This window comes from Dipodomys spectabilis, unplaced genomic scaffold, assembly GCF_019054845.1.
Source record: "Dipodomys spectabilis isolate Male_0828 unplaced genomic scaffold, ASM1905484v1 ptg000143l, whole genome shotgun sequence".
NCBI classification, from domain to species: domain Eukaryota; kingdom Metazoa; phylum Chordata; class Mammalia; order Rodentia; family Heteromyidae; genus Dipodomys; species Dipodomys spectabilis.
In genome coordinates, this window is record NW_024870820.1 from 4,269,120 (window position 1) to 4,287,776 (window position 18,657).

The window sequence follows — 18,657 nt, forward strand, 5'->3', positions numbered from 1 at the left end:
TCAGAATACTGAAAAATCATAGGATATGCAAAATATATTAAAAGTGGTTTTAATAATAGAACAACAGATTGTACTTTTCTCTTGAGATGATGAAGTATACAAAATGAGATTTTACTATATTTTAAAGACAAGACTATGAAATTCTAATTGCATACTTATGTCCTTAGTTGTTTCTCAAAAATAACCGAAGCATTATAAAAATTGTCCCACTAGATATTTAAATAATTTACTAAATGACTACTTAATACATACTAATGAGACTGAATACATTGAAAATTTTAGTAATAGTCAAAATTGTTTTATGTTATAAACGTGAAGTGTTTGTGCTAATGTTTAGAAATCTGTCAATACTGAGTTAGTTTTTAATTTAATTTCTGCACACATATTGGTATGAACTCTGAACCTCACATTCTACACTTTCTTGCTCAGGCATGATACTTTAACCCTTGAGCCATACCTTCAGTCGAGAATTCTGTTGGTTAACTGGAGATAAAGTTTCTCATGCTTTTGCTACCTGGATAAAGTTAGGTCACTATCCTCTGTATCTCAGCCTATTCAGTAGCTGTGTTACATTTATTTTAACCCACTAATTAGTTGTAGTATGTCAAATTTTCTCTTTAAATTACCCAAATCTTATCTCCTTTCGTACATTAAAAAAGACTATAGGGGACTGGGAATGTGGCTTAGTGGTAAAGCACTTGCCTTGCATGTTTGAGGCCCTGGGTTCAATTCCTCAGCACCACATAAGCAAAAAAGAAAAAAGACGGAAGTGGCGCTGTAGTTCAAGTGGTAGAGTGCGAGCCTTGAGCTGAAGAGCTGAAGGACAAGAGTTCAGGCCCCATGACCAGACCCTCCCCCCCCAAAAAAAATTATAGGAATTTTTAAAATCCAAATTAAGCTTAATTTTACATTTTGTAAATGAAAGTCATAAAAATTTCTGTTTGCCCCTTTGTTAGGAAATGGAAAGACTTGGAAAAAATTATATTAAGTGAAGTAAGTCAGCCATAAAGAAACAGAGGCCCCATGGTTTCCCTTATTTGCAACTACTTGTATATGTCTGAGTCAAGCAGAAAAGGTCAGATAAGTTGATGTTAGGTGAAATGAACCCCAAGATAAATATTCAAATGTTTTTTTTCCTTTCATGCGATTATTTCTAACATATTTATAATATAATTTTTATGTTGCTTTGTATGTCCCTCCCACATGGTATAACCCCTGCTTTCACTGTATTTGATGTTGGTATAATTTGTGGAGGGGAAGAGAAAAGACAAATTTTTTAAATAGGGATACAGATGGACCCATTGCAACAATGAGACATACAAGTTGTTATGTCGAAAAACAAACTTTACAACTTTGGCCAGGATGGAGGTGGCAGGGGAGGGAGGGGAGACTTGTGGGAGATTTTGGGGAGTGAGGAGGGGAGATGGGAAGGGATAGGAAGGGGAAACAAAGGAAGAGGCAACAATGCTTGATAAGAAATGTACTCATTATCTTGCCCATGTAATTGTAACTCCTCTGTACAGTATTTGCATAATAAAAAAAATGTTTCATTCCGTCGTTCTTTCTCACAAAAATTGAGGTAACTCAGTTTTACAAAGGGTTTTAATTGAGAGGTTGGCTATGTGGTTATTTATTCTAATTTTTTTCCTTCAGAGTTATGTGGCACCACGCACATATTCTAGGTTTTTCAAGATTTGCATTGAGGTTTGAGTGCTCCACTTTAGTATCCTGTTTATATTTTTTACTCTAGAATTGTACAAAGAATAAATATAACAGCAAAATTGTTCCTTTGTAACTAAGAAGGTTAATAAGGTGGGCTTCAGTGACTCAAACTGATTATCCTAGCTACTCAGGAGGCTGAGACCTAAGGATCTCGGTTCAAAGCCAGCCTGGACAGGAAAGTCTGTGAGACTCTTATCTCCAATTACCTACCAGAAAACCAGAAGTGCACTGTGGCTCAAGTGGTAGAGAATTAGCCTCGAGCTGAAGAGCTCAGGGACAGTGCCTAGGCCCAGAATACAAGCCCCATGAAAGACCAAAAAAAATGGTTACTGTACCGTATGTGTAGCCAGCACCCATCAAATTACAGATGATGCATTAACCTTTTGGAAAACTTTCTCTTCATGCATAATGATAATGAATGTTATTTCTGGTATGCAAGTCTACCCTTAAGTAATTCTGGCTTGGCCATGAGCCGTAAATCTTGGATGAAAATACTGATTTCTCCCAGGCATAGTCCTTGTATGTATGGCTACGTTTATGAGAGTTGAGTATTGTGTAGATAACGAATGCTTAATACAGTAACTGGTAAGCACTCAGGATACGTAAAATTTTATTATGGAAACTTTGATAGTCAAAATACAGAAATCAAGATGCATTACACATTAGGAATTAAACTACAAAATGTGAATGTTTTATTTTATTTCCCCAATGACATTCAAACTACAGTCAACATGAAAAGACAACATTATAATTGAATGATTATAAAAAATATATTATATTATAAACAATAATAAAAATATTAAGAAGACAGAAAATCACATGTTTTGGTATTCTGCATACCTACCTGTTTTAAGTAAAACAACAAAAAATTAAGCCTAACAGAAACAACATGTTTTATTATTTTTAGTGGCATAGCAACAATTTCAATATAAATAAAAATATACTCAAAACATAATCTAAATAGATATAGTTAGAATTGTTTTTAAAGCCTTAGAGAAATAAGTATACGATTATAGGAAGAAGTAAAGGAGAAAAGATACTGAAGTTGACAGAAAATGTTTGCATAGACTATTAAACATTTTTATTGTCAGGACTTTGGAATCTGGCTGGTATTATATTCTGTGAGAAATCAACTTTGCTTTCTCATGTAAACTAATTTTCAAAACAGATATCCATATATCATGTTACTATCACTGTGAAGAAATCAGATTATTTTCTGTCAAAAGCTAAACCAAAGCATAAGATGGTGACTTTCTTTTCACTTGGTCCTAAAGATGTGAAGGCTATATAAAACCTAAATATTGAAAATCTATTCAAGTTGAAAAAAATAGAAGTTACCAGTCCATATTATCTGCTAGCATAATTTTATTATTTGTAATAAATACATTACTAATGTCAAAAACTCAATCTCACTCAATTGCGTTTATACTGAAGAATGATAGCTAGCTATCATTGAATATATTTAAGATTGTGAAAGACAAATAAGACTATTAACATATCCAAAGAGAAATATGACTTTTGGACTTGCTACAGCAATGCTTATGTAAATGGAGGAAAGATTTTGGACTTAAATAGGTCGAGAAAGAAGACAATAGTGTCTCATTCTTGACTTCTGAATTAACATACACTTAAGAGAATGAAGGCAAAGAATGTCAAAAAGGTCCTGACTGGATGGTTGGTAGCAATTGGAGTGGGGAAGAGTAACAGGAGAGGGTATAGGAGGGTGAATATGGTTAGAATATTTTAAGTACCTATGTGAAATGGAAAAATAAAGAAGTAAGTTTGGGAAGGGGGAGCAGCACCGAAAGACAATGATGCTTGTGATGAGTCAGATCAAGGTATACTATCTACATATATAGTCTTGTCAGAAGGAAATCCCTTCTATAACTAATTGATATTAACAAAAATTGGGGAACAGAAAACATCTCAATTAGCAAATATCGGCATGCCAATGATAGTGGTTTTATTGTTATCTCTAGTGAATCGTACAAGACTAAAGCTCGGCCAAGTTATTTAACAAAGAGTTGTACAAATGCACTGTGGTTAAAGTATAGTCTTTTGGCCAGTTCTGGGCTTGATCTCTGCCTGGCACTGTCCTTGAGCTTCTTTTGTTCAAGGCTAGCACTCTATCATTTAAACCACAGCATCACTTCTGAATTTTTCTGTTTATGTGGTACTGAGGAATCAAACCCAGGGCTTCATGCATGCTAGGCAATTCCTCTATCACTAAGCCACATTCACAGCACCAATGACTATCTTTTTTTAAAACATTTTTTACCACATGTTCTGACAGTTTTATGTGACCTTGTTGCTACACGTGAAGATAGCATGGTAAATCATTTGATTGGGATGAAGGTTCATGTGCAAAAAATAAAAGAGCTATGTTAGCAAGTTGAGGGATAAAATTTAAAAGAGGTACCTACGATAAATATAGTTGTGCTGATAGCTTTAGTGTGGTCTTGTTTGTGATCATGCGGGTAAAAGCCCAAAAGTGTGATTGCTGGGTCATACGGGAGCTCTTTGTGGAGTCTTTTGAGGGAACTCCATACTGCTTCCAAAGTGATTGAACAAGATTACACTCCCATCAACAATGCAGTAAGGTTCCCTTCTGTCCACATCCCCTCCAGCATCTGTTGTTATTAGAGTTCTTGATTATAGCCATTCTAACTGGGGTGAAATGGTATCCTAATTATGTTTTGATTTGCATTACTTTTATGGCTAGGGAGGTTGAGCATTTCTTCATGTGTCTATTGTCCATCCATCTTTCTTCTTCAGAGAAGTTTCTCTTTAAGTCTTTAGCCCACTTATTTATTGGGCAGTTGTTTCTTTGAAGATTTGTTGGAGGATTTAATTTTTTGAGTTTCAAGTTTTTTTCAGATATGAGACCCTTGTATGTTGTATGGCTAGTGAAGTTCTTCTCCCAATCCATGGGCTTTATATTAATCTTTTTAGCTATGTCCTTTGCCATGTAGAAGCTCTGCAATTTTCTGCAATCCCATTTGTCCAACCTTTCTTTGATTTGTTGTGTTTCTGGTTCTCTATTAAGAAAATTTCAGCCTGTGCCAAGGAGACCTAGGGTTTCTCCTATTCCATCCTGTAATGTTTTCAGAATGTCTGGTTTGACTCCGAGGTCTTTGATCCATTTGGAGTTGATTCTATTGGAGTGTGATATATAAGGATCTAACTTTAGTTTTCTACAAGTAGTTAACCACCAGCACAACTATATTTATTGCAGCATTATTTACCATAACTAAGATATGGAACCAACCCAGATGCCCCTCAGTAGATGAATGGATCAAGAAAATGTGGTATATATACACAATGCAATTCTATGCTTCCATCAGAAAGAATGATATTGCTCCATTTGTTAGGAAATGGAAAGATGGAAAAAATTATGTTAGTGAAGTAAGCCAGGCCCAAAGAAAAATAGACCCCATGGTTTTCCTTATTTGCAATAACCAGTGTATGTCTTGAGTCAAGCAGAAAAGGGCAGAAAAGTTCATCTTAAAGCAATAAACCCCAAGAAAAATAGTCAAATGTTTTTTTTTTCTTTCTTGTGATTGTATCTTACATATTTATAAAATGATTTCTTTGTAGCTTTGTATGTCTGTCCCCCATCATATAACCCCTGCTTTGACTGTATTTGATGTTGGTATAATTTGTAGCGGGGAAGGGAAAAAACAAATCGTTTAAATAGGGATAAAGGTGGACCCATTGCAACAATGCATCGTAATGTAGAAAAATGAACTTTACAACTTTAGTGGGGGTAGTGGGTTGGGTAGGGAGGGCAGGGTAGGGGTAGAGGAAGGGTTGAGAAGGGGAAACAAAGGAAGAGGCAACAATACTTGATAAGAAATATATTCCTTATCTTGCATGTAATTGTAACCCCTCTGTACAGTATTTTCTCAATAAAAAATTAATTATAATTAAAAAATTAAAAAAGAGGTACCTACAAAGCTAAACAATGTGATTCACACATTCACATTTCAAATATAAAGACACAACAGTGGACATGTGCATGTATTGTAGTACCCAGATTCTTGGAGGCCCCCATAGATCACCAGAGACCTTGGACAATGCAAGTGGCAAAGAGTCGTTTATTAATGAACTCGCGAGCACGGACCTCATGCACACCGTTGTAGGGGTGTTAACAACAAGCCCTGAACACAGGGTTACAGCACTTTTTATACATTTTAAGGTAGGGGCAGGGCCCCGGTAAACACTCACAGCAAACCACTATGCCACGCGGGAAATTTTGTAACACTGTAAAATGATTGGCGTGGGGTGACTCAAGGGGATGGTTGCTTTGGATGATAAGGGTTAGGGGGAATTCCCATAGTTACAGGCTTGCAATTGGTTGACATTTGGCCTAGTTTGCTGGTCCTGCCAGATGGTCATTATCTCGGGGTCCAGTTCCCAGAGGAGGATCCGGAATATGTGTTAGCCATTGTTCCGGACTCTGGGAATGTCTGGGCCCGAGGTCAGCAGTTAGTTTTCTATCATGGCAGTAACATTCTTTAGAGCTTGTTGACACAGACCTATCTTTATACTTTAACATTAGCAAAAGCAAGTTACAGAAGCGAAGTCAGCAGTTAGTGACTACAAAATGGTGAATATAATTTTTAGTTCTTCAGTTCTTCATTCCCCCCTTTTCTAGAGCATCAGGGACCAATCATGGTCCCCTAATTGGCACAATCTTTTATATTTACAGTTTGGTATTGGGATCTCAGAACTAATAGATGGACTGTGCTGATCTTTTTCTTTTAAAAAGGACACCAGTGTGTTGAGTATATAAGATCCAATTGTGACAAAATTAACAGTACCAAAGGCCCTTACATTTTTTTCTTCCACCAGTCCTGAGTCTGTATATCACAGCTAATTTAATACCAGCTATATTCATAAGCTGCAATTTCAAGACATACTCATACCATTTGCTACATACTTATACTTTTTGAGGTTTGTCTTCTTTCCTTCTTTTTCAAACATTTAAAGACAATCCTTACTTTTCATATCCTTTCTTATCCAGAGGATACCAATTTTCCCCCAATTCCTTTCCCAAGGCTTTCTTTACCACCCTCCTCTTCTTTTCAGTTAAGAGTAAGGCTGGGGTCTCATTTACTACCTCCATTGATAACACACTCAGGTTATTACCATACCAGAGCCAAACCAGGCTGTGACTATAGTGTGGATTTCCAGTCACTTTGCACTGAAGTGCCTAAGGTAAGCAAGCCAGTGATATCCTTGTCCCCAATATCTACTGTGGGAATAGAGAGGGTTTTTGGATATCACTCAAAAGAATGTCCCACAGATCTTAGTTTTAGCAGCTTTTAACCAGGATGCAGTCTCAAGTGATGGAACCAGGCAGGAGTTCAGTCTACTTTTACCACGGTGGAGGTGGTCTTGGTAATGACATAGATTTCCTCCAGGTGACTGTGAGGCTGTCTTCAAACTCTACCCATTAGGTTATGCAGCAACAGCAGCAGCAGAAGGATCTCCCAGTGGCTCCAAGGGACTGTCACACCTCATGCTGCACTGTAAATTCCTACACAGACTGGTTTAGGATACACTGCATAGGCTTGACAGGCTTTGATCCTGCTGGTATTTAAGACCTTTAAACAATAGCCTAGGACAATTTACCAAAATTACAACTTTTTTATTAACCAGATATTTTTGTAAACAGACACAGAAGGCTTATTCTTGTAACCATCTCCTACAGATGCAGTCTCCACACTTGCACACCTGTTAACATTATTTTTATGCTTTTTTCAAAAAAAATAATTTCATCTATTTTGTCTCATTTTTCTCTAACTGACTCTGGACTCTTGATCTTAACAGGGGGTTGATGGGCGAAGGTCCATCTTCTGTAACTTCTTCAAGCTGACTTCAGGGGCGTTGATCCTACCTAGCCAGGAACCTACACCCTTAGCCTATTTTACAAAGAGGCTATCAGGGTTAGATGTCATTAAGAACAATATTTTAACTTTTGACAACTGCACAGACCTTTTTTCTGGCTACAGCAGTGTAGCTTGTTTAGCACTCTGGTTTGCAAAAGCATCTTTTTAGATGGCTTAGGAATGTGATCTCTAATGATCCCCACAATGCCTAAGTTATCTTTGCAGGCCTCTAGACAGATATCAGTAGAAATACACTCTCAGGTTTACAAACTTTTTCTGAGCAGATGAATTTCATGTAGCTGGTGTCATCTCACTAGTTACTGCCAATTAGAGCTTTTGGCACATAAAGGGGTTGAGATTTAAACTATTCCCCACATTTTGTAACATTAGCTTTTACTATCACAGAGGACTGGCAAGTTCCTGTTCCTTACAAGGTAGTCATTAGGCATGCTTACAAACTATCTTTCCATGACCTCCCGGCTCTGACCAGTTTTGAAGGGCCACACACAAATGACTCTAGGATCTGACATTTCTGCCATCCAAGCAGTGGCTTACTGCCTGTAGATGTTCCTCCATTGCTTTTGTCCCAGGAGTGTCTTCTCCACATTGGGATAAATGCCTCATTGGCATTTCCCTTTAGCTGGTCGCTGGACTTGAACTCGGGGCCTGAGCACTGTCCCTCAGCTCTACAGCTCAAGGCTAGCACTCTGCCACTTTGAGTCCCAAAGCATCTCTGCTTGCTCTTTCAGCACTCTGCTGGCTGAGTAGAGGTGACAGTCTCACAGGGCCTCTTTTTCTGCCCGGGCTGGCTTCGAACCAGTTTCAGATCAATGAGTCTTACAAAAGGCCATCTTACTCCAATTAAAAGCAGAAGGTGATCAACATAGAAGTAGCTTTTAAGCATGTGCTTACCTGAAACTTATTAAAAGTCAAAGTTATATCTAACAAACTTGTAAGAATCCTCTGTGCTTTTCTCTGGGCTTTGCTGAAAACTGTTAAAAAAAAAAAAAAAAAAACCTATAAGAGCAATCTAGAATAGCAATTCTTTCGGTAATCTTAATTTTTTCTTTGTGCACTTTGAGACAAATGTTAAAAACAATTTTACTTTTAAACTTTATATCCAAAATCCATTCCTAATTTTTAAGCTTCTTATTAATCTCCTTTAGTATTTTATACTTTAGTTTTCATTTGTATTTTGAAAAGATACCTTGAAATCTTCAAGCCAAGTGTCACTCATTGCCTCTTAGCTGCTTATTTTAAAACAGATACACATTAAAAATCTTGAACTCAAATGACAATTTTTTCCTTAATGCAAAAATTACAATCACCATAATTGTACCAAAAAGCTAGAATTAACACCTTTATAACTTTTAAAAACATCCTAATTGTAGAACATAATTGAAAGCAAGTCACATTATACAAATAAACTTTTTAACTCTCTTTTTAAGTCCAAGGGGCAGTTTTAGCAATACTACAGATCATCACATCACTAATTTTAACCATAATATTTCCAGTGTCTATCTACAGGGAAAAGGGACAGAACAAAGATGGGCCACTTGGCTACTCCTATGGAATGGGCACGTACCCAATCTGACTCTTTAGGGTTAGATGAACTGCGTTTGTGCCAGCTTGCCCTCTTTCACCATGCATGGACTCCTCCCAGGGCCTGTCCCACCATGCATGACCAGCTGAACTGCACTTCTGCCTGTTCACCCCTCACCCCTAAAAATAGGTCTTCTGTTGGCTTCTACCTTTTTCCCTTTTCTTATCTCTTGATTCTCGAATGAAATACACAGTTTTAGACAGACAGAAGAAGTAATATCTTTGACAGAGTTAAATTAACCTTTACATTTAAATTTCTAATATTTATCCCCAAATTTTAGCCAAGGGAACTGAATCCCAAACTGCCAATGATTTTTTGTTAAGCCAGATAACTTGCTTACACTATAAACAGTCTTATGCATTCTCAAATACCAGATTTTCTATTTTTTAAGGTAAAGAATCCTTAAAAAGTCATTTAAAAGACTATGAAGATTCTTTAAAATTTTGTTAATGTCCAAACCTCATAACCTTTTACATTTTAAATTTAAACTCACCCAATTGTTACAGCATGCTGACAATTCTTATCTTTGAACATGTTTACAAACACATACAAAACACTTATACAGATTTTAAAGCACACATAAATCAAAATCAGTTGTACGTACACTTTCTAAAGTTTTTAAACAAAAAATTAAGACACTATTTCTTTTAAACTAGGTACCTTTGTTGGGCTTCATTTTCCCAGAGCTTGCTTGTTTAGCAAGGCAATTCACTAATCAGTCTTTTGAATCCCATCTGTTGGAGGAGAGCTGGGGAAGGGGTCACCTGAAACTAAACTGGCCTGATTTTTTTTTTACCCAATTTTAAACAAGAGCACTTTACAAATTGTTAAGCTGTCTGGAGCAGCTGAAAGTCCAGACCAGGCTCACTGCTATCTACACCCCTGCCTCTCCTCCAGCAGCCTCCACTGGAAGAAGGTGCAGCCTGAGGCTTGTCCATGCCCCACCTCTTGGCTGCAGTAACACAACGGGGGCATTTAGCAGGTCTGTGACCAAGCCCAGTGGGAGGCTGGAACTTTTATTCCACCAGAGATGTTCAAATAAATAACAAAAACAGATAAACACAAAAACCAAGGACCACATTTAAAACTGGTACCAATTCTAAAACAAGACAAGACAAGAACTGAAGGCTGAGTTGGGGACTAATGGGAACCAGTTTATACCTACCAGAACTCTGTACTGCTCCCATTCAGCAAGCTGAATCCAGAGTCTGCTGAGTGAGCTTGCCACATTCACCCAGAACTTACCCACCTCAGAAAACATAAAAGAAACACACACAGTGACGTAAACAAGACAGACAAGTGGCTACAAAAACAAAATCAGGTCTCAGTGAATGGGGTGACATCTCACCACTTACCAGGGGACTCAAACCCCCTCTACTCATTCCAGAGAATTTTTCTTTTTAGATTCTTCTGAGATTTCCAATTATACTCAAATTATACCCCCTCTCTTTAACCTCTTTGAAATGAACAAGCAGGAGGTTGAGAGGAGTAAGTTTGCTTTGTCCTTCCCCCATCTCTGCATCAAGGAGTGTCCAAATTTGTAAAACCGAGATGAGAAAGAAAAAGAAGTAAATTAAAATTATACACACACACACTGTGTATGGGGATTGGTAATGTACGTGTACTTGGTCATGCTTTCTTGGGGGAGGGGGGAGTGATCCAGTCTACTGGCCCCAGGGCTGCATGCCTAAGATTCAAATTAGAGTTAACAGAAGACATATATGCACACTCAAGACAGACAGCAAGCATGTCAGACTTCTGGTCAGAGAGTTTGTCCAGAAGGGCTTCCAACCAGAGAGAATTGGCCAATCATGGGGACTCGAACCCCCTCTACCTGATCTTGAGGACAGCCCCACCTAGGGTTCCAGGGGACGTCCCCCACTGGCCCCTCTGGCAGTCTTATAGCGCGTCCGCCAAGACTCTCCGCCAGCCCCAAGACCACACCTGCAGGCTTTCACCAATTCCCGAAATATGAAAGTGGCTCCACCAAAACTCACTGATTTGTTCCTGAGACAACTCACTATGCCGGTATCTGGATAGTCTACAGTGGAGGGCTCCCGGCCAATGTACCAAATGTAGTACCCAGAATCTTGGAGCCCCCTGTAGAGCACCAGAGACCTTGGATAATGCAAGCGACAAGGAGTCATTTATTAACGAACTCGCGAGCACGGACCTCATGCACACCGTTGTAGGGGTGTTAACAAGAGGCCCTGAACACAGGGTTACAGCACTTTTTATACATTTTAAGGTAGGGGCAAGGCCTCGGTAGACATTCACAGCAAATCACTATGCCACGTGGGAAATTTTGTATCACTATTTGTAAAATCATTGGTGCGAGGTGACTCAAGGGGGATGGTTGCTTTGGATGATCAGGCTTGTAATTGGTTGACATTTGGCCTAGTTTGCTGGTCCTGCCAGATGGTCGTTATCTCAGGGTCCAGTTCCTGGAGGAGAATCCGGAATATGTGTTAGCCATGGTTTCGGACTCTGGGAATGTCTGGGACCGAGGTAAGTAGTTAGTTATCTATCATGGCGGTTACATTCTTTAGAGTTTGTTGACACAGACCTATCTTTATACTTTAACATTAGCAAAAGCAAGTTACAGAAGCGAAGTCAGCAGCTAGTGACTGCAAAATGGTGAATATAATTTTTTTTCAGGGTAGTGCTCTCCCTACACGGGGATTTTTTTTTAATGTTTTTTCATTAGGTCTCGATAACAAAGTCCTCCCCTTGAAGAAAAGGTGCTGGATTCATGGACAGAGACTATGACTGTCACCTTCCTTAGATTTAACATAGTAGCAGATAAACAGAGACAATAAATAAATGCTTCTTGATACCAGTTCCATTTTGTGTTGCTTATGTTAAACCTAACTCACTTTATGAATCTCAGTTTGGAAGGAAACCATCTTTCAGGGTACTTCAAGTGCAGAAAACCTTATAGGCAAATCATCAATATCAGTCTAGGTTCTCAAACAAAAGTTGAGGTTGAAGCACAGGCACTTCACCAGCTGGGCCATTTAGAGATGAGGCAGAAGATCTTGCTGGGATACCAACCTGGCCCATGTCCTTCTCAACCATAGTATCTGGTTCCCATCTGTTTCCTAAGCTAAACCTGCACAGAGATACCCTTTGAAGAAAGTATCTTTGCAATTGAACTATAGACTTGGGTTATTTGCCAATTACCATGTAAGAAACAGTGGCCTCATCCTGAAAAAAACTGGCAAGGATCACCTTAAGTAGGTGACCAAAGATACACCCAGGCAATGAGACATCAGAAACTGATATGAGGTACTGAGTTTTCTCATTCAGTCATAAAATTAGGCATAAACAAACAAACAAACAAACTAATATCAGCCTAGCTGGGTCTCAGTGGCTCACCCATGGAACCCTAGCCACTCAGGAGGCTCAGATCTGAGGTTATTGCTCCAAAGCCAGCCCAGAGAGGAAATTCTGTGACATTCTTATCTCCAGTGAACACCAGAAAACTGGAAGTGGTGTTTTAGCTCCAAGTGGTAGAGTGATAGACTAGAACTAGCTCAAGGATAGCAACCAGGCCCTAAGTTCAAGCTCCAGGACCAACCAAAATTAAAAAAACACTCACCCAAGTCATACTGGGAGGCTTCCCACAAGATCAGTAGCTGCCCTTTCCAAAAGTGTCAAGCTCATGCTAAAGAAAAGATAGTGGAAATGTCACAGACTGGAGTGGCAGAGGATGTCTGACAGATCAAGGCAAAGCAGGATCCTGAATGGAGCCTGAGTGGGGGTGCCAGTTCTGAGGCTTCAACTCAAGGCCTGGGTGCTGTCCCTTAGCTTTTTTGCTCAAGGCTGGCACTCTACCACTTGAGCCACAGCTTTACTTCAGGCTTTTTGATTGTTTGATGGAGAGAAGAGACTCACAGACTTTTCTGCCCAGGCTAGCCTTGAAACTCAGTTCTAAGATCTCAGCTTGCTGAAGAGTTAGGATTACAAGCATGACCCAACAGCACCAGCTGTATTTTCTGTTTGATCTTACAATAAAAATAAAAAGATTGTGTCTGAAATACGTACTTGGGAGGGAGCAAGGGAGAGCTCTGCTTCTACTATTGACTCTAGCCGTTTTTGTCTTGTGCTACAGCTGCAGGGCAGGGCACATGGTCAGGGTGTGGTTCAGGCACAGGCTCAGCCTGCCTAAAACACGGAGGTAAAAATGAGGTGTACTTAGTACTGGCAATAGCTAGTGGTCTTGTTTGGCCTTCTAGTGTAGAGAACAGAAGGAAGTAAAATGATGAAATAATAGTTGAGGGCACAGTATGTATATCACATTATGCCATGACAACATATTTGTTCTTAACCTGTAGGCAAAAGAGAAAAGGTACATGCTTCTTATCAAGGATTAATATCACCTCAGCAGTCACTTCTCATTCCTCTTTACAAACAAATCCTGATTTTTTCCCATCATTCAAAACTGTTGGTTTCTGTGTTTACATAGGATGTCTGGTGCTGCAATAGCCAACTTGTGATGATGAACTTTAGCTGGAGAGAATATACCCAATATGGTCAATTCAAAAGATAGTAGGAATATAAATATAAGAAGACAGGCTGGGTGCCGGTGGCTCATGCTGGTAATCCTAGCTACTCAGGAGGCTAAGATTTGAGGATCACGGTTCAAAGCCAGCCCGGGGAAGTAAAACCTGTGAAACTCTTATCTCCAGTAAACCACCAGAAAACCAGAAGTGGCACTGTGGCTCAAGTGGTAGAGTGCTAGCCTTGAGCTGAGTTGCTAAGGGACATTGCACAGGCCCAGAGTTCAAGCCCCATGACCGACAAAAAAGAAAAAAGAAAAAAAGAAGACAGTACTGAGCCATTGAATTAATGAATTCTACAGTTACCCTTGTGCCATGGTTATTATTATGTGAAATAATAAATCTTCCTATCACTGAAATGAGTTGGACCTTCTATTAATTATACCTAAAAGCAGCCAAAATTATGCATGAGTCCTAAAGGAAAATAAAAGGCACCTAGAAGTAATATGAGAAGAAAAATATAGGTGAAAAATAAAAATAAAAGCTAAAATACATTAGGTGCATAGGGCCCTAAAAACTTCTGCCAGGTCGGCAGAAACTCGCCTGGAGTTTCAGAAGCTAGCTCCAATTTACATGTAATCATCTAAGTCTATCTGCTATCAAGTTCTTAAAGGCAGTGATCTCTTCCTCTGGGAAGAGGAAGAAAAATGAAAGGGAAATAAAATTGAACATCTGTCTGTGGAGAAACCAGCTGTACATGATCAATTTCCTTCCATGGAATCTCTATTTATCAGAAGGGAATTTCTTCATCAGAAGAAGGTATATGAGGAGGAGACAGGACAGGGCAGCTTAGAGATGGACAGTGACTCATCTGGGATGGAAGCAAGCGTTAGCATGTGGCAGACACTGAGCCCAAAGCTGAACCTGACTCTGAATCCAGAACCTTCCCAATGCACTGTCATGCCAGAAATGAAAGCCAAGCTGCAAAGCCACCAAGAGCTGCTTCTAAGCCATTCTGAACACAAGCTGGTATTTCTCCTATTAATAATAATGGACAGTGAGACCAGGGTGGCCACTGTCCTCTGTTCCTCCTCAAATGGCCATCACCTGAGAGAAAGTATCCACTTTCACCCATGTGTCTTACCAGAAACTCCAGGTATAGTGGAGCAGAGCACTTGAAAGCAGGAGCCCAAGAAGTAAAGCAGATGGCCTGCATCCAAATCCAAGAAATTTAACTCACTGAACTGTCACTGGGGCCAGGCCTGAGCTTTTCCAGCCAGTCCCTTAGACTCTAGCCTGAGGACAGTATCTATTAGGATAAGATCATATAAAACATGGATGAAGGCCCCATCTGACTGTCACTGCCATTAAGAACAGTATTGTAGGATGGGTGCCAGTGGCTCATGCCTATAATCGTAATCAGGAGGCTGAGATCTGAGGACCTCACTTTGAAGCTAGCCTAAGCAGGAAAGTCAATGAGGATCCTTATCTCCAATAAGGCAAAAAAAAAAAAAAGCCAGAAGTAGAGCTGTGACTCAAGTAGCAGAGTGCTAACCTTGAGCAAAAAGCTGAGGGACAACTTCTGGGGTGGGAGTGGAGGGAAGACTTACAACAAGGCCCTCTAGGACAGGTACTCTCGCTTTTGCCCATTTCCTTCAGAGCACTGTAGAGCTCCACCTTACTGACTTGCCTCTCCCTATTTTAACACAGGATATTCACTTGGCCAGTTTTCCAGGGCTACTTGGCTATCTTGTAGCCTCCACAGCAAAGAAGCTTTTCCTCTGGGATTTAACCAAGGTGCCAATACTGTCTGTGATTGGCTAACTGTGCACATTCCAGAATCAAGGATACCTGGGTCCATCTGGCTTGGCAATCTACTGTTGTGGCTTACAGCATATTGTTCAAGACCTCTGTTTTCTTGTAATAGTTCTTACTCATGGGTCATAACGGTCACAATAACACAACTAATAGGGTTACTTGTATACACACACACATCATGCACACTGCAACAGTACTACAAAAGAAACAAGGCAACTCAACAGGGAGCTTCAGGACTCAACATCTACCACATCCTAAGTATTTCCTGCTTCTTAAGTAACTATTAATATTATTCCTATTTTGACGCCAGTACTGGAGAGTGAACTCAGAGCTGGGGCACCAAGCCCCACTCAGCTGGGGACTGACCTATCCCTTAGCTTTATCTACTCGAGGATAGTGCTCTACCATTTGAGCCACACCTCCTGTTCTGGCTTTTTGAGGTTAATTGGAGATAAAGACTGTCCCAGACTTTTCTTTCCAGGCTGGCTTCAAACCAGGACCCTCAGATCTCAGAGTCCTGAATTGCTAGGATTACAGTTCTGAGCCACCCGCACCTGGCTGGCTGCAATCTTTTTTTTTTACTTTGAATGTTTTTTATATCTCTTAGATATGGAGATCAGTAACCTCTGATGCCCTCATTTTTCTTAGCTGTATTTTCTTTTTCTTAGCTCCTTCCTTAAACCATTACTTTTATTTATTTTTTATTAATTGCTTATTTTTTGTCAGTCATGGGGCTTGAACTCTGGGCTTGGGTGCTATCCCTCAGCTCTTCAGCTCAAGTCGAGTGCTCTACCTCACCACTTCCGGTTTTCTAGTGGTTTATTGCAGATAAGAGTCTCACGAACTTTCCTGCCCAGGCTGGCTTTGAACCAGATCTCAGCCTCCTGAGTAGCTAGAATTACAGGTGTGAGCCACCAGCACCTGGCTCTAAAATGATTTTTGTAGGAACTTCATTTCCTATCTGGTAAGAGGAACAATAATTTCACCTACTAATAAGTAAGTTGTCACAGATAGCAGTCTGAGTATGAGGCCTGGCATATAATATCTGCTTACTGAAACAGGAATGTCCTGCAAGGGCAGAAAGAGAGGAGGCCAATGAATTGGACCCCAGCAGTACAAGGCATCTCTTCCCTGATCCCACTAAGAGCTCCCTGAGAACAGGGATAGAATCTTCAGATTTATTACCCCACATGGACAATAGGCTGATTCTATACATGACTGATATCACAGAGACCTTAGTACCCAGGGTAGCTCCTCTGTGCCAGGACAGGAAGGAAGGAAGAGGACAGGGGGCCTCATAGACCTGCAGCTCTTGAAGCAGCTCACCAGGTGACAATATGAAGACAAGAGTGTAATGAGGAGACCATCACATCATCTGGAAGCTTCTCCCACCAGAGGTTAAGACTCCAAATATCAGCTCTGACTTTTACCAATCTTGAGATTGCTCCTCATGAGCCTCAGTTTCCTCATCTGTACAAGGTGGAAAATTATTTTCTTGATCAAATACGAGGACAGGGGAGCCCTTGTTCCACAGAAAGGGAGAGATTTTTTTTTCTGAAGGTAAAACCTAACCTCCTAGCCAGCTACTAGTGTTTCACACCTGAAATCCTAGCTACTCAGGAGGCTGAGATCTGAGGATTACGGTTTTCAAAAAGCTCAGAAAGAAAGGTAAGTCCTTGAGTCACATAACTCCAAATAATCACCAAAAAGACAGATGTGGAGCTGGGACTCAAGTGGTAGAACACTAGCCTTGAGGGAAAACAAACAAATGAAATCAAACAAAAAAATCTCCTGGCATTGCATGTAAGACCTTGGCCTGCATTCAAGCCATACGACCAGCAAGAAGGATAAAAAAAAAATTCTCCTCAAACAAGAACACAACCTAAGAGGCTTTCAGCTGAACGCAACTAAAATAAAAATGGGAGAACCAATTGTTTCCTGATGATGACTATTTATGAGGCCAATTTCATTCTCAAGTGATAAAAAAAAATGAGTCCCCAAAGCAGCCTACGTACAGCCTAGAGTCCAGAAGAGAGGGAACGCACCCAACCCGAACTTTGATTAACTCTGATTAAGTGCCACAGACACATGTGGCACTTAATCAGAGCAATAATCAGAGCGATAATCCAAATAATGATCATGATAAAGTGTGGCAGAGGGGAGGAGAGAGATGTAGGTGGAAAGGAATAGCTCTTGTTTTTTTTTTTTTTTCCTCAAGAAAAACTTCTGCCTGGAATAGATTAATTCTATCTACATATTAGTGTGGATTACTAATTAATGACTTGAAAATGCTTTCAACACAAAATGCTAAGCAATTGCTTAAAAAAATGAGTATCTGGATATGTCTCCAAAAGAAATATGCTAGCTTCCTTAATTTTCTCTCCCTTTTGTAACATTTAAAATGTTATGGTTTGAAGGAAATGGAAGGGAACTATAGAAATTCACTTAAAGCATAAAATCAAAAAATTGGAAAGCCTTGTCAAGTAACTAACTTCCTTGAAGCCCCTATGAACACTCTCACTGCACATTCCCCAGTGCACTAAGAGCACTGTTGACACATCTGAGCTGCAGTTCATTCTTGGTATGCTTAAGCACAGATCATGTCTTGTTTGTCTTCATAGCCCTGCACACAACACTGTACCAGGTGCACAGCAAACAGCCAATAATGTGTTACATCACCAGGCCTTCTCAAAAGAGATGGGCATGCCTAGATACTCAGGAAGCTGAGATCTGATGATAGAAGTTCAAATCCAGGGCTGGGAAGGTGGCTCAGTGGTAGAGTTCTTGCCTTGCATGCTTGAGGCCCTGGGTTCGATTCCTCAGCACCACATAAGCAAAAAGAAAAAAGCTGGAATGGTGCTGTGGCTCAAGTGGTAGAGTGCTAGCCTTGAACTGAAGAGCTAAGGGACAGCGCCCAGGCCCAGAGTTCAGGCCCCACGACCAGACACACACACAAAAAAAAGAAGTCCAAATCCAGCACAAATAGAAACATCAATGAGGCCCTTATCTCTTATGAATCAGCAAAACCCCAAATTGGAGGTATAGCTTAAGTAGTACAGCACCATCCTTGAATGAAAAAGCTAAGGGACAGCACCTAGGCACTGGGTTCAAGCTCTAG